This window comes from Chinchilla lanigera, unplaced genomic scaffold, assembly GCF_000276665.1.
Source record: "Chinchilla lanigera isolate Chin_1 unplaced genomic scaffold, ChiLan1.0 scaffold00113, whole genome shotgun sequence".
Lineage (NCBI taxonomy): Eukaryota > Metazoa > Chordata > Mammalia > Rodentia > Chinchillidae > Chinchilla > Chinchilla lanigera.
Genome location: NW_004955514.1, coordinates 3,773,262 through 3,778,474, shown reverse-complemented (window position 1 = coordinate 3,778,474; position 5,213 = coordinate 3,773,262).

Here is a 5,213-nt window from a genome sequence, read left to right as displayed (position 1 = left end):
ACAGGAACTGGACCGAGGCCGAGCTCAGCAGGAGGAGACGGCAGGAGCCCGGGTCCAGCGGTGTCGGGAACCCACGCCACCAGCCTGGCCCCCGGACCTCCAAATTCTGTGCTCAAGAATCAACTCTATCTTTCTAAACTCCAGCACCACAAGTTTGTGTAGCCCATTTTTCTCTTCCCTGGGCCAAAGCCTTTCCTACACCTAAGCCTTTGTTTGCACACAGAGGAGCTTTTCTCCGAGATGAAAACGGCCAAGCAGCAAACACCCTTTTCCCTGCGGTCCACAGTGACTCAGAGAAAGCAATTCACACGAACCCCGGAGGCCAACAAACGCTACAGCTGGAAAACTCTGCCCCGACCACTGCACACCTGGGTGGGTTCCAGGTTTACTTTGTGTTGTTTCTACTGATAAATAACTTTGCGGTGGATATCATTAGGCATACAACTTTAGAACTTCTTACGGATCATTTCCTCAGGATAAATCTCCCCAAACATAAATGCAGTGTCCGGGAGGATGAAGGTGTTTCCAGTCCTGGCGACCTGAGTCATGCAGGCTTCCAAAGGCCGGAGCCTGCAGGGGCTCTCCCGGCGACCCCCCCACGCCCAGCCAGAGGCGCGCGGTTAATCCAAGCACAGGCGCGTTCAGCTTCCAGACTTCCTGTGTCCCTACAGTGTGGCTAAAATGGAGCTCCCATTTTTAAAATAACGTGTGACTGTATCTTTTACTATATATACTTTTCTGTAGTTGTTTCTTCAATCTCCCCACACACAGGCAAAAGCAAGCGTGCCGTTTAACATAGCAAAAACTGCAAACCTAATCCTTTGCCTGGAGAAGAGGAAATTACCCCATCAGCTCCAGTGCACGCCTAACCCGGAGGCCGATGCATCCGCCGACCTGGCAGAACATGGAGATGACCGCGCAGACAGCGTTCCCCCACACCCCGTGCGCCGTCCTTCAGCACCACTCTGCGACCCTTCTCCAGGCCGAGGTGAGGAGCACATTCCCCGCCAGCCATCCTTAAACATCCAAGAACGCTCCTCACCATCTCCCCTGTGGATCAGTGCGCTGGGTGTCAGAAGTGATGCACTGCAGTGAGGAGGACACAGGTGCGAGGCACCCACCCTGGTCGCCCCGGGAGATGATTTCGGTGGGGATGTCCTTGTGGACCATCTTCCAGAAGATTGTGTCACACCAGGCCGGACGACCTGGGCCTTGGCATCTCGCCTGCCATCGTGGCCAGGGGGAGAAGTCCATCGGATGGAGGCAGAGGGCGGGCACGCAGCCTCCACCAAGCCTGGGTATGGACGCAAATGGCTCCTGGGTGAGAGAACCCACATTTTTTGAAAGAATCAGCTAATAACTCATCTCTGAAAACTCCATCCATGCACGGTATTTCCCCAAGGTCCCTGGGGACAACACGATGCTGCAGCCTCACTGCCGGTGTGGCTCAGAGTCAGTAACTAATGTGCACTCCCTCCCAGGGTGCTCTGAGGGTGCAGGTGTGAACAGAATCAAATTCTAGAGATGCACAACTCTCCAGGAATGTCCCAGGAAACCAACGATGGAAAACTACCGTCCCAAGTCAAGGGGGAGAAGCCAGGCGCCTTGCACACGGGTGTCGGACGCAGAGCTGGGCTCGCAGGAAGGAGCTCTGGGCTGGGCCAGGACGGGCTTCCCTCCCAAGTGGACGCCACTCACTGGGCCCCCGGTTCTCCGGGAGTGTTTGCACGTCCGCTGCCTGGGGCAGCTCGGCCCAGCGGTTTTGCTCTCTGGGACCTCGTTTCTCTCACTATAAACTGGACACGATAAGCCAAGGGCTGCTGCCCTCTGCGACCGTCACAGGGGTTCACTGAACACACTAGGACGGAAGCCTGGGTCGAGAGGAAATGTCCACCTTGGATACAGTTCTCAAGGGCGGTGTGAGTGGTGGCAGGAGGCTGTGGGAGGCGAGTGCTCCAGCTCCGGTCCTCTTGTCCCCTGGAAGCTTGAAGAGGTGGAGGGACCGGGCCACAGGGTCAGCCTGTGGCTATGCAGGAACCGTCACAATGACTGTCCTGGCCGGGGATAGAGCTCAGCAGCACAAGCACCCGCCTGGCAAGTGCAAGGTCCTGAGTTCGATTCCTGGTGCCAAAAAAAAAAAAATGACTGTCCCTGACTGGGCCCCAGGGACACGTGCCAGCTGCCAGCTGCAGAGCTCTGAGGACACATCCGACTCCTCAGTGTCAGCCCATGGCCGAGGTCAAGAGTGGCCGCAGGACGTGTAAGGTCACCAGGTAGGCAAAGCTGGGGGAGATGTCGCATCTCCTACCCTACGCCAGGAGAGCGCTGCCGAGGCTCGTGACACAGGGACATGATGGGTGGGTATCGCGAGCGGTCACAGTAGCAGGTCTAACGCGCAGTGAGAGCCCCGAGCGGTTGCTAAAATCCGCACCACCTCGTTGATGTTCGGGCGCTCCACCTGCGGACAGAATTCAGCACCAAGAACAGCGGCCGCTTGGATCCTGGCGCCCTCTGGTGGCCGCGAGGAGGAAGAGCAGGACGTGAGGGAGGGGTTCGAGCTGTAGGTCTCAGGCTCCCCGGCAAAGGTGGGGATGCACCTCCAACCTCGGAAAAGCGGAGGAAGGAGGAAGAAGGGAGCAGCGGGTCCTCACCGCAGACGCACACGGTCTCAAAACGCGCCCGGCAGCTCGCGCCGGCCGGGGACGGCATGCACGGGTGGGGGACGGGGCCGGGGTGACAAGGTCTGTGCGCCCTCGGCTCCTCAGCTCTGCGGATGGCCGGGATGTCCAGCTCGCTTCCCCTCCTTCCCCTCGCCTCGCTCTCGCCACTGGAGGGTTTGAAGTAAAATCCCGCCCGCCCTCCCGCGCCCTTTGGGGTGCATCTCTAGACCCGGGGCCCCGCCCAACCCTGTGCCCGCAGAGCGGCGCTGGCTCCTGGCACCTGCCCACTCGGGTCCCGGTGCTCCTGGCGCCTCAGCGACAGCGCGAGAAGAGGGGTGGGCAAGGAACCTGCCCTCGGAAAGGTCAGCCGGCCCCAGGTGGGCACGGCCCGTGAAGGCGGCTGTCCTTGGTGGAGCCCTGCGAAGCCGATGCGGAGGACAGGGCCGAGCCTCCCGTGAGGAAACCCCGCAGACCCCAGCTTACAGAAGGCTGGCGGAACCGAGGGTGGAGGCGGGTGCTGCCCTGGGCTCTGGGCCTGGGTAGAGGTTGTCTTTCCACCCAGCGGTGCAAGCCCTGCCAAAGCAAATGAACCGAAACCTGGACACAGAAAAAGCTTTCCAGATGGTCCACAGATCTACAGGTAAAACCTACAACTGACACTTTTAAACATCGTGGAGACAGGAGTGGTGGTGCACACTGGAATCCCAGCACTTGGGAGGCTGAGGCAGGAGGATCGCCGTGAGTTCAAGGCCAGCCTAAACTATACAGTGAGACCTGGTCTCAAAGAAACCAAAAAAAGTAAAAAAGATAGTTCCAGGTAAGCACATGAAAAGATGCTCAACACTTTTAACCATGAGAGAAATGCAAATTAGAATCAGTGGGAACCAGCCCAGCTATGGGAATGGGTAGAAGTTGATGCCCTGTGGCCGTGGGTGGCCTTGGAGATGCCCACAGCCCTGGGCTACCTGGATCAGGACCCAGCCGTCCGCAGAGCCATTGTGACCCTGCCCCAGAGGTGGCTACAGCACTCAAAGCCCTGTGCTTCGAGTGGACAACCAGCGAGGGCCCAGTCAGGGGTCACTGCAGAGGAGCATTAAAAGGGGACGAAACCAGCCCTCCCTGCACCCACGGGGGCTGGCGGCCCAGAGGCTGTCTATTTTAAACCTGTCCCCTTGTCGCGGCAGCACAAGATGCCGCTGATGTCACAGCAGGACGGGCCTGGGCTCCGCCTCGCTCCCCTCGGCACCTTCGTGACTGGGGTGAGTTGCTCAGCTCCCTGAGCCTCACTGTCCCCCACTGGCCAAAGGAGACTCCCCCCCTCCTTCCCCGTGCACACAGCGGGGTCCCTGACCGCTTGCTCACTTACTACTCCCCGACCTTCAGCCGGCCCTGCGTGTCCATTAACAGACAATGAAAATGTGGCAGTCACACACCATGGAGCACTACTGTGCCATAAAGAAGGATGAACTTGAGTGGTTTGTAGGAAAACAGATGCACCTTGAGACCACAATGCTAAGTGAAGTAAATCAGATGCAAGAGCCGGAATATCACATGGCTGCTCCACTGTGACCCGAGGTCGAGGTTGGGGGAGCAGGACCCAGGTGAGGGGGACTAGGAACCCCTGGGGCAGGAGGGGGACCGCTGGCGCGGGCAGGGGGCACACAGGCAGCCGCCCCGTCACAGCCCAGAGCCCTCGTCCTGCTTCCAGACAGAGCAGCTCTTCAGGGTGAGAACCCTCGTCACCCTGAGGGCGACCGCGCCGTCCTCCCCCAGCGTCCGCGGTGGCCAATTCCAGAGCCTGGAAGGTCTTTCATGAGGCTGCAGCCGATGTCACTGGGGCTGCGGGACGCAGATCGCACACATTCGGCGGCCCCGGGGTCCCCACGGCTTCCTCCAGAGGAAGAGCCGCCAGGGGCGGGTCCACGGGTCCCGCAGCGCACGTGCCGCCCAGGAGCTGCTAGAGCCCCGCTCGGAGACGCCGCCCGTGCTGCCGGCCGCTGCCTCCAGGCGCGTGAGGACCCACGTGGGCATGCTGCCCCTGGGGTTAAACCAAGGTCGCAGGACCGAAGGACTTGAGGAGGAGTCAGGACTCGCCCTCCCTCCAGAGCCTGTGCTTCCGGCCCACACCCTGCAGGAGGAGGGCGTGGCTTCCCCAGGGGGACGCGGCACCAGGTCCGGCCCCCTCTACCCGGGTCACGCTGGGCTACTCGCATCGAGAGACCGGCAGGCACAGGGTGGCCTGGACCCGCTGCAGCGGCAGGCTGCTGTCCTGCACACAAGCAGGGATGCCGAGGCCGGCAGCCCCCCGTGACTCTGGTACTCCCGGACCTGACTGGGGCAGTAACTGGCAAGCACGCGACCTCCAGCATTAAACGTTAAAGTTACCTCAGAGCAGGTGAGGTTAGGGAGTCTGCCGAGGTTTCTGGGTTACCCCGGGGAAAGAGCTAGTAGGGTGGGCAGGGCTGTGGTCCCTGATACACTCTACCAGACCAATCCACTGGCTTAACAAAAGAAAGTTTATTTCTTGCCAGGCACACCTGTAATCCCAGCACT